The sequence below is a fragment of the Plutella xylostella genome, chromosome 9, assembly GCF_932276165.1.
Source record: "Plutella xylostella chromosome 9, ilPluXylo3.1, whole genome shotgun sequence".
Classification (NCBI taxonomy): domain Eukaryota; kingdom Metazoa; phylum Arthropoda; class Insecta; order Lepidoptera; family Plutellidae; genus Plutella; species Plutella xylostella.
Genome location: NC_063989.1, coordinates 7303928 through 7316750, shown reverse-complemented (window position 1 = coordinate 7316750; position 12823 = coordinate 7303928).

Below are 12823 nucleotides of genomic sequence, written 5' to 3'. Positions count from 1 at the left end.
AACCGCTACAAAAATATGACACTAAATAGTAAAAAAAAGAATTGGGGGTGGGGCCCCCCATACATGTAACTGAGGGATGAATTTTTTTTTTCGATGTACATACCCGTGTGGGGTATCAATGGAAAGGTCTTTTAAAATGATATAAAGTTTTCTAAAAAACATTTTTCTTAAAGTGAACGGTTTTTGAGATATCAGCTCTCAAAGTCGTAAAAAGTATGTCCCCCCCCCTCTATTTTTATAACTACGGGGTATAAAATTCTAAAAAAAATAGAGGTGATGCATGCTAATTAACTCTTTCAACGATTTTTGGTTTGATCAAAGTATCTCTTATAGTTTTTGAGATAGGTTGATTTAACTATTTGCTGCTACGGAACCCTTTGTGCGCGAGCCCGACTCGCACTTGGCCGGTTTTTTATAAAAGGTCCCATATTATTATATGTGGTAGGTACAGCTCGCTAGGTACTTTTTATAAAAAAAATAGTCACCGTTTTTTTATAAGCATCGTTTTTTTATATAGGTACTAATCCTACATATAAAGAAATAGAACAAAAACCTGCTATTTACTTAGTCTGTTTCTTGAATACAACCCTTTGTTCATGGGTGACCGTCCTTCTGATGCGACCACAGATCACCCCCTTGGGGGTGATCTGTGGATGCGACCAACATAATCGCATAGGTGGTAGGTACTTGCATACTAAGTTCTACTATTATGTGAGATTATTTACTAAACTGCGTAAATATTAAGTAATTAGTCTAAAATGCAAATTTCGTATTATAGAGGTTGGTTAAAAATATGCCTTTGTCTGGTGGTCACTTGTTTTCAAAGTTTATGTAAGTAGTTATAACTTAGAAACTATTCCTATTAATTATATTATTTTTTCTCGTCATCTTCATGCGAAATCGATTTGTTCCGTGATGATTGTTTTGTGTTGTCAATCGCAGATATTACGAGCACAACCTGCCTATGTTCTGCTGATTAATCTCTGCGATTGACAATTACGGAAGCTCTGCTTGTTACATATCGGCGTTGGCGAATGTTTGTGTCGTGCGTACTGTTATTACATTGTATGACAAATAGATATTTATAAATATGTAGGTACATCTAACACACATCACTTCCGTGCAGATGCCTCCGCCGGGATCGTACCCGGGAACTTGGGCATAGCAGTCAGGTTCCCTAACCACTCCACCATTCGGTCTTCATTATGGGCCAATTAAATGTTCCCAAAGTCTTCTACTGGATTTGTAATAATTGTAATGTATACTTCAAATTTTAATGCCGACTTCTTTAACTCACTTACTGTTACAGCCATAAACTTTGGAGCTGATTGGAATACAAATTCACAGTATCACAATGGTAAACGAAATTTAGAAATCGATCCAGGCCACTTTTAGTTAGATTTTCCGGGAATTTACGAGTGGTTTCCAGCATCAAAATAAGCCGTTTTGTCCATTCTACCTCTGTTCCAATTGTCTTCAAATATGATTCAAAAACTGGTTTTGTTCTCTCATTTTGTGTATTATGACTAACTTTATCCCGCAAGTCCCGCTTCCTTAAAAGTTTTCCGTTGCAATTTCGAGATAAAAAAGCAGCATATGTGTTAATTCAGGTTATCAGCTTCCTTCATATCGAATTATATCAAAATCGGTTTCGTGACAGAGTAAAAAAACAGACATAGACTCACAAACTTGATTTTAGGGATAATAGAGGTAAGTAAGAACAAAAATTACAAAAACTTAAAAATGAAACAGTACAGAGAGGCTTGCTTATACAAAAATTTCTACCAGACAACCTTTGGATGGAAGAGAGTCCGTTAAAAATTATTGTGAGGTAGGATAATACAGATTATGTTGTGTAGTTGGAAACCACCAGATTGAAATGTATCATAACAACTAAGGTCAACCGGGGCCATTGCGCCACAATACTTTAACTTTCATATTCATTTGATCATAACAAACAGATTATACGCCCTATTAAGCTATAACTTGTGATACATATTAGGAAATTTTATCTACTTTCATATTTTGTTGCAATTTTGTAGAATTTTTAATATCTTCTACGTGTAAACGACGTTTCTACAAAAAATGGCATTTTTAGGCGCAATAACCCCTAGTGGGGCTAATGCCTCTTACACTAGTTTTGTGTGCTTGGAAGAGGTTTTTACAAGTTTAAGTAGATATAATTTATAGAATTACTATTAACGTAGCTAATTATTAGCTTGTAAACTAAATACGTCGCTTAGTTAAGGAGAATCAGTTGATCAAAAATTTTTGGGGCTATGGCGCCTACGTAGCCTAATTTCTTGTAGTGGCATTTACCCCATCCAAGATTCCAGGGGTGCTCAACATTTTATTTATGAAAACTTTATTGGACTTAAAAAAGTATAAATACTTACGTGACAAATTAAAATACAGTATAAAAGCATACAATGGCATGTTTTTTATAATTTGCAATCAAACCACAACTTTAAATTTATAAGTATACCATTTTTAGAGTCTGACGGAATTTTAATCATTACAAAACTATTTAGAGTTTTAAAAACAAGTAGGATCATTCTGTTAATATGACTATTTTTTATTTATTATATGATTATTTTCTATATACCGTGTTAAAAACATTATAATGTCGACACCAAATGACGCCAATTTTTTTAAATATTTAGTATATTATATATTTAAATTATTTACGTTTTAGTTGGATTACCAATCTAAGAAAGTTAATTCTGATACGCCGTTAAATGTTCTTCAATATTGCAGAAGGCGTCATTAACCTAGTATTTTTCGTTTAGGAGTAATTTGGTGCTAATGTCACTGGAACTTTTTCATTGCTCGTGAGTGTATTAAATACATTTATCATAACATAAAATGTTTAGAACCTCTGGAAATGGGGCTATTGCACCGCAATAGAGGCAATAACCCCATCAGCCCAGAGGCATTTACCCCCAAAAAAAGCTAAGCCTATACATTTTTAATTGCATATTGTGTCCGAATCTTACTTTATTTCAATAAAATAATATGTAAAGCATCAAAACAATAACAGTATTTACAGTTAGGAAACATAGATTCTTTTAAACAAACATACATTTGGAACGATTCAAAAAAACGTGTCAGGAAACCTGAGGTGGCCGAAAGAGGCGAAAAAATTAAAATGGCAGATTTGTTAAGAAAATTAACCCGGATACGACATCTATTGGTCAGAGGTAAAAGTTTTAGTTACAAAGATAGATAGCAGATGACTCCAGTAGTTCTAAAGTATGTGGTTCGGAAGATAAATGGATTCGAGGCATTAGCCCCGTAGGCGACTTGGCCCCGGTTGACCTTATTTATTAATTAATGCCGCATGTTTATAATAATTTAACAACTAACGAATGGACGGGGCGATACACACAAAATTGTGTTTTTGTGCGAACTGAATTTGTTTCCATCCGCAGATATGTTTCAACCATTAAATTTTGTAGAATGGATATTTCCGTTACTCGTATCTGAATAAAAATAACTGAATAATAATTTAATTCATTTAGGTAATAAAAATAAGTTAAATAAACTTAAACTAAGTAAAACGTTCAGTTTAAATTGGTAAATGGAAAGGTGGAGTGGAGTAGAGGTATAAATTTAAGTACTAATATTTAAAATATAGCGTAACCCTTCTGGCGCGAGTCCGACTTGCACTTGGCCGTATTTTTTCGTTAATACAGAAGGTTGATTTTTATACGGCCTCAAGGGACCATATTCAACTCGATATCTTTAGGCGTTCTTGAGATAAGCGGTCTTGATTACTTTTGTGATTTGACAGACAGATTATTTTTATTTATTTATTTATAAAAACAGGCATATATACAATACATTTTTGTTTGACAGCGCCATTAAACCGGAATGGTTTGTCTTGGCACATTAAAATGAATTTACACATATAGTAGGTACAATATTACGATACATTCACGGTTAAACATTACAGTACATTAATCGGTGAAGTATTATACTTATAGGTATTATCTTAACACATCGTACACTCCTGACTTAATACAAAAGCAAGTACCTATTTTATTGTAGATAGACGTACGGTGGCCAATTATGCCACTTCAGATTGCAGATTTTCAGAGCTATGCTGTCGGTTATTTTAGTATTTTTGCGAATTCATCCCCGATGTGATGCTTCGGAGAAACTCCGATTATAGCTCTATCTCCATACCACGCTTAGCAACAGCTTAGAATCGGTAGAACTGTCCGTGTCCAACCGTCACTTTTCACTTTTGTGACAGTCATCAACTCATCAATCTCATCACACTGCACGACACATTGGTTGTAGAACTTTGTCTTCAAACTTTGATAGAATGGCCAAGGAGAATAAGGGATAGAGCCTCCCGAACGCAGCCCAACCAAGTGATGCCCCTAGCAGCCTCGTTGTCGACTTCGGAATAGTCTCATTGATATTCACATTCACATATTCCTCTACAGTCTCTACACCATTTAGATTGTTGCATTCCCAACTAGTACTGCGACCGGAGTATTGAACATGACTTTCTCCTTTTCCAAGTTCATTCATACCAAGTTAGTATTTATAATACATTACATACATTGTAGTAGTTTGATTTGTTTCCGCTCTTTCCCGAAGAGACTCGTAAAAACTATCTCAAAATTGATTTGCCTATCCCTCTAGTCGTGAAAAACTAAAAAAAGCCGTCATATTTTAAAATATTCGGGATTGTGATGGCGTGGTGGTACCTATGAGGTGACTCTATAATAGTCTATACTATATGACAAAAAACTAAGTTTCGGAGCGGTCCTGCGCGAGCCACGACTCTATCTGGGTGTATTAAACGTGCCGATTGCACGACAGCTGCTCTTGTTCATTCGTTTTTCGTCAGTATAGAGTAACCCTCTTACTTCGAAAGGATAGGACACAGTTCAAATCGTTGGTTGATTGATTCATCTACAGTGAAACTATAAAGTCCTGAAATTAAATGAGGGCGCAGCTATCTATCATGTAGCAACCCTATATAGCGAAACAAAACTGACTTTGATACTTGAAATTTTGCCTTTGACTACCTACCCTATTTCTGTATTTAAAAACAACTTACCATCCACAAAAAAGCTCATTATTCAAGTTAGAAGGTGTTAATATGAAGGCTAATAGTGAAACCAATAAATATTTATTTAGATAACGTTATTGCAACTGTTTAAAATATCCGGATTTGTTGACGAAGGACACACATAGTAAAATCATCAATTTCTCTTTTTAGACGGCCTGTTCTTTTTCTTCCAGGAGTTAGAAATATTCCATTATAGAGCCCTCTTTTGCAATATGCCAGACGGTACTGTCCGATACTCCTATAAAATAAAATAAAAAATGCTTATTTGAAACTACCCTTAAGTTAAGAAAAAAAGAGTTACAGAATGACCCCCTTATTCATAGAGAAGTTACAGAACGTTTTAACTAATAAACTGTTTTGTCCCTCTCCGACAAAGAACAATTGGTTCTTTGACAGAGAGGGACAAAACAGTAAGTATATTAGTTAAAACGTCTCGTAACTTTTCTATGAATAAGGGGATGAGAATTTAGTAAGTAAACAAAAAATATAACTTCAAGTATCAAAATGTTATGGTTTGACTCAACTTAAACCAGCTCAAACCTACAACCAGCTGTATGTAAACAATGTTCGACTTGGGCTCTAAACCTAGGTTTATCGATAAATGAAGCGTTGGTACTGATAAAAAATAAATTATATCAATTTGTACAATGTTAAATACCCGTCATAGACGCTGTACGAGCGTAAACATCCTCCAAATTCGACAAAATGTGTCCAGCTTCATGTTCCGCTAAACATTGTATGTAAACTCGATAAATAACTTCCCTAGCTTTACTACGAATACTTTTCTTCTTCTTCCTAATTGCAAACAAGCGTAAATAGTTGTTTTTATCTAGATTATCCTAATAATTAATAAGAAAATTAAAAAAAACAGCCAACCGCCAACTGCCATAAACAATTGTTATGACTTTTATGTTTCGTTTCTAATGGTGCCAGGCTCCTGAAAATTTTAGTTCCTCAAACATTAATTTCAGGAATTAATAGTTTCACTGTATCTTTCAGTCGCCACCTTGCGACGACGCCGCGCCGACGCGATGGTATACCTACTACTTAGGTAGGTAAGCATACATAATGTTATGCGAGGAGCTTATTATATGGAGAGTGACTTATATAATTTTTACCTACATAGGTGTACATTTCTACGATTCGTTTTTTTTTATAACTAGGTATAAGGTTAAATTCCTACAACTTATAGATTTAATCATAAAAAATGGTACCTAGGTCGTAGGTAGTAGTAGGTACCTATTTAATTTCACAAGGATCTTATTTGGTACCATTACCTCTAATAGGGTCTGCAAGTTATATTTAGTCGCAAAACTCCGTTTGCGGGGGAAAATAATAATTATATTTTTCCCGGCGAAATTTCTAACCAGGAGGACTATTATTTAGTAAAATAATACCTCAAGGTCAAGTTCATTGTATTTATACTAACGTTTCTTTCCTGCATTCACAAAAGAACAGTAGGTAGATATTATTTTAAAAAAAAGTTAATAATTGTGCTTGTATATTCGACATTTCTATCCGTTTGAAATTGTTAGAATTATCTTCGATTATTATTATAATAAAATTACTTACTTAGTCCCGGGTTTTACGCATTAATTAACCAATGGTGGTTTACATTTTATTTCGGAGATACATAGGTATCGCTTTCAAACTAAAAATGAATGTGGCTTTGAGCGTATTTTAATTATAAAACAAATTATACGTATCGGATTATATGTTTTTATCATTTAAAATGAAATGGCGACGTTACTTTGAAACTAGCAAGAATAATCTCACTGTGGCAGTTAGAGTAGATTACAACTAGGAAAGTTAGCAGTCCACAAGATTAAATTTTGTGGAATGGTCGTGTCGTATGGATCTAGCTTCCAAACATAGAACCCTAAATTAATATAAATGTTATATTGAACTTTACTCGTATACATAAACTAAACTATATACAGAAATAGGGTTTTCATTGAAACTTGAGGAAGTCGACTTAAGAAATTGCTTACAGTTTGAAATACTACAGCCTATTCAGTTTTCCCTTATGCCTACATAATAATAATTATGTAGAACTTATAAAGCTTTCGTAGGGGGTTTGTAAAGTAAATCTTTGTGTATGTCAAAAAGTCAAATTCATGTGTTTTAGCAAGGTTTTGACATCAGTGTAATACATATTATACCTACTTGTAGTACTTATACACTTATGAGCAATGAAAAAGTTCCACCTACCATTGGTGTTCCATATGTCACTGGAACTTTTTCATTGCTCGTGAGTTTATAATTAGTAAGGTTATTTTTCATGTCATTTCACCACGTGGCGTGGTGTCTCCGTGGCCTGGCCGAGGATGCCCCGGCGGGGTCGAGGGTGCTTCGACACATAATCCCGTTACTTATTCATCAACACGCGTTCACTCCGCACCTCATGAAGGAAATTTACTTTAAGAACATCAAAAGGTTCAGTGTATTATGTAAAGATACGTACAGAATAGAAAACATCCTATATTTTGTTGGGTTGGTCGATAAAAAAATATCTACATGCGTTGCACGTATGTAGATGATTGTAAATACATCAACACAGAAGGTTTATTCATTTTTTGATATATTATTTAAAATAACCTATAATTACGTCAAACATATAAGACCTTTTACGTTCGGATGGGGTTAAAAACAATCAGTCGTCCTCTTGAAACAGCAGTTTAAAGTTCACAGCTGTCGTCAGAAAAATGTTCTTTCAAAGTTTGTATTAGTTTTAAAAGTACTGAACTATTTTCTGACTTGTAGAATATTGGCTTCACAGTTTTTATGATATTTGGACTTACTTTGTACTGTTTAATCTAGTTTATTAGAAAAGGGGTGGTATAACACTGCTTATGAGGTTTGCAAGCGTCATCGTGATACTCAAAGTGTTCGCATGAATTTCAGGGTCTTTATCGGAATTATTTTAGATACGTATTAAATAGCACTCCTAAAACATTTGTTTCCTGAAATTAATAAGATTATGTACTTATACAACTTTTGGGATAATAGGGCATAATAGCTCCTGTAATTACAGGTCGTCGACCAGCAGGCTGGATCGCATCCCACGCTCCGTTATACCTAAATAATAACGAGGTATTGCACAACCTTCTATAAATACACATATCCCAATATTCATAGCACTAACTGATAGCTGTTAGTTTACAAGAGCCGTGCATACCGTCAACGTGAATTAACGTGATACATGAATTTTTACCAACATAAAGAGTCGAAACTGGAGTGTTTGTCGCTGATTTATGAAGCTGTCCATCAATTTATCAAACCCTTTGTAAGATCTATGAATACGGGGTGATTGCTATCTATTTTGCTGTTCTATTTTGAGGCAAGGAGCAAATTATTATCAGGCGCCCGTGATGCACTTTAATCAAGTTCACCCATCTTTTATAGATCCTATTATATTGAACACGTCTTATTTTAGAAAAGAATAACTAGAGATTTGTATTTCAAGTAAAGCTGTATAATATGACCTAAGCTAGTTAAAATGTCGTTCAGTCTTTATTGGCATAACACTTGAAGGTTATTTATCATACCCACTTCTGACTAGTTCTGACCTAGCGTGCCCAAGTATTATATTTTCAATTTCGTGAGTATCATGATTATCATGAATGATAGATATTCATGTTTTTTTTGTATCTATACCTACATACATCATTGTACGAAACCACAGAAGAAGAGGTAAGCCAAAAAAGATTTTTACAAAGTAAAATACTTTTTACGAGTATCACATTTTAGTTTTGTTTTTGTGTGGATGTGGATCGTCGTCCCCAACATGTTTTTTTAAAGGATTATTAAATCGGCTTTGTTCAAATAAATCTAGCACATAAAAACTATTTCAATAAACTTCTCTGTTACATTTTAAAGGGGCTTTCTGCAACAGAGTGTCACTAACTCAGACTCCTTCTTAGCAAATCGGTGACAAAAACTAGAGCTAGCGTTTTACCGTGGTGAACCTGCCCATAGCGTACCCAGGGTTTGACAGACGTAAATAAATATCTGCCCCGCGTTTAACGGAACTTCGACAAGGAGGCTGCAAGGCGCATCCAACTGGGTTGGGCTGCATTCGGGAAACTTTGTCACATATTCTCCTCGGCCATTCCTCAGAACCTGAAGACAAAAGTCTTCAACCAGTGCGTCCTGCTCGTGATGACGTATGGTGCAGAGACGTGGACACTGACGGTAGGACTGGTCCACCGATTTAAAGTCGCTCAGCGTGCTATGGAGAGAGCTATGCTTGGGGTTTCTCTGATGGATCGTATCAGAAATGAACGTCAGAGGACTAAGGTTACCGACATAGCTGTCAAAATATGCAAGCTGAAGTGGCAGTGGGCTGGTCATATCTGCCGAAGAACCGATAACCGTTGGGGTAGACGAGTTCTCGAGTGGAAACCACGAACAGGCAAACGCAACGTGGGACGCCCTCCTGCCCGCTGGACTAACGACCTTAGGCGGGTGGCGGGTAGTGGTTGGATGAGGAAGGCCGAGGACCGAGTGTTGTGGCGCTCCTTGGGAGAGGCCTATGTCCAGCAGTGGATGATTATTGGCTGATGATGATGATGATGATGTTTAACGGATGTAATTATATCTCCTTTATATAGTAAAAATGACTTTTTGGATCATACAAAATTACGTGTATCTATCTACTTAGATGGAGTCCGCAAAAGCAAGTTATTAGTGCAACAACTTTCTTCTTCATTGATTTAGGGACATCATACCAGTTAAAGAAAAAACTTATACTTACCCCTAGCAAAGTTATCATTGTCTGATTCTATTGTGTATTGTTCTGTCGGAGCAAGAACCAGAACCAAGCTGTTCATACTGAAGGCGTACTCGGTAACTTGATTGTGAAGTCGATACGGTATTCTGAACACGCGCTCACGGACATGTCTCAGCGACACAAATAGCTTTCAAAAGTATTTCGCTTCGCTTATCTCTACTTCCAAATACTGCATTGAAGTACGTATAAAGTAACCAATACAAATATCAAAATATGCTTTGTTCTCAGTTCGTTGAATGTTGTATTTCTAACCGAGAGATTGCAAAGCTTTTAGGCGGTTCTCAAACTGCTACCCACCCCGCTGCATGTTTCCTACATTATAGTCGTTTTTTTTTACCTTAGTACCTGCTTAGTTCAGGGAAATTTATAAAAACTCTCCTTCTTTCAGTTGTTTCGGTTTTTTCAAATGTTTTTATTCCTTAAGTAAAATGTGCGTGGTTTTCTCCATGAAAAAATAAAGTCCTTTAAATAGGATTGGAGCTTTTCGTAATCTACAACTTTTCCGCAGAGAATCGCGCTTGAAAATGAGAATTCGCACATTTAATTTATTTTACGTTTCGCAGGTAAAGCTTATGCATTCTCAGAAAAAAATAAAACGACGAAGGCCGACGACTCTTTTTGGCGTGTGTGGGATACTTATAAATAACCCTAAAAAACCTTAACCGCGCTAACGTAAGACCTAACTCACAATAAGTGACTAAAGCCGTGCAAAAATATGGGAGAGGGCCGGCTCCGGAAGGCTATTGTATACTTTGCTATTGTATCGTAATGGAATTTTCTATTTTAAGAAGTTACCTACTTGATAAATAGCAGAATGCAGGACACCCTACCTGTACTGTAAACCCGTCAGATAGAATACTGTAAGCTTCGATTAACAATATACAAACGAATTCGTATTAAAATAATCGTTGACTGTAATGCTAACAGATTAACCTAGTAAGTAAGTACTTGAGTTTTCTAGCCAATAAACTGTTTGATATTCACTCGAGCGGATATTCCGCAATCTTGTCCTTCAGAGTGTCTGGAGTCTCGCGCCGAGTGTCGGCTGTCGGCGGCGGAAGTAATCTCTGCTCTCTGGAAATCAATTTCCATTGCGATCGCAGTGTCCATAGTGCGTAGCTACGTAGGGATAGATTAGCTAGCAAATGTGCCATGTGTATGGTTATAAATAAGTACTATTTTGTTTTTATACCGTGACCTAAAAGGACCTAAGTTTTGCCTGTGTATGAGGATCAATTTTATGGTGAATATTTTTTGGTAAAAAGACATTTAGATGCAATTTACTAAAAAATAAAAATGTGTGATGGGAACCGAGCTTTACGAAAATGGAATATTTGAATTTTCCATGTAATTGGACTGTCACAGCCAAATGTCTGTCAATAAGAAACGATGACTTCAGAAGATTTAATTACTTTTGGTTTGGATATTGACGTTGCACGGGACTGATCGCTCGGTATGGATCGGCCATTTTATCAATAGGTACCTATTACGAAACCAAGCGTTGGCGTTTTGAGGGTATACTTATGTTCAGTTGGTAAAATATAGGATGTAAAACTGTAAAAGTGATGCTCCGAAAACTTAAACAGCATACTCTTTACTATTTATACTGCCTATAAAACGGAACTGCTTTCCCGAGGACACACATCCTCGCAAATAAACATTTTTACAGGGCCTGGTTTTACACTGAAGCTAAACATCCTTAGCAAACCAGCAAGCAGCATTTAGATTTAGCACATTTAGATTTTTGAACCCACCAACCCGCCGTGGACCAGTCTGATGGGAAATAATCCAGGGGATATGGGATATGCATAAAGGCACTAACTCCGCCGTTATGTAATTTCGTTATGATAGTATATAATAGAGCCTGCTGTAACCCCGTAGTATTAACTATAGTGAATTACCTGACTATATAACAAGTTAATATTAGCTCAAGTGATCCGACTGCTCGCCCTTTCCCCTCCCCACGCTCTTTCTGATATTACATTATTTATATCAGGAATCACAATCACAACCGATATGAGATACATACAGGGTGTCCCGTTAGTCAGCAGACCGATGCCAGTGGCAGCAAGTCACTCATGTTACTTTGAACTCCCCATAGTAAAAAGTAATACAACTAACCAAATTAACCACCAAATACGTTAGAGAGTTAAGAGAAATATTCAAGTTATTTTGCTTAAATAAAGGTGTGTGATCTCCTATCGGCAGCAGCATGAGGTTGACTAACGGGGCACCCTGTATATTTTTATATGAGATTGTTTATACGGCCTACTATAAGGTTTATTATTTCACAACGTATTATTATTAGGTATATCGAATTGGTTCGGGCTAAAGACTGTAGAGTGTAGGTAGAGTTACAGGAAAATGAGAAAACAAAATATCTGATTTCCAATAAACATTTGAATTGATACCTATTGATAAGCGCAAGCGACCGAACATATTCGTGGTATCAAACAAATAATAGAATAAGTAATGTACTTAACAATATAATTATTTAAATAAATAAGTATGTGGGGACATCTCACACACGGCCATCCGACCCCAAGCTAGGCAGAACATGTGTTATGGGTGTCGGACAGCTGATATATCTACACAAATACATAATAAATATTAATATCAACACCCAAGACCCGAGTACAAATATCTGTCTATAAACAATCATCTGGCCCAGCCGGGAATCGAACCCAGGACCTTCGGCATAGCAGTCAGGGTCACTAACCACTACACCATTCAGCCGTTTCATTTTCATTTCATACACTTTAAAGTTTAGACATCGCATAACGTAGGTATCTACTTATTACATTACATTTTTTACTGTTTCAGTTAAGCTTTACTTCATATAAGCTTAGGAAGCTATGGCTAATCAACACTCACGAGCGATGAAAAAGTTCCAGTGAGAAACGCACCAAATAACCTACTCTTAAACGGAAAAACTAACTATG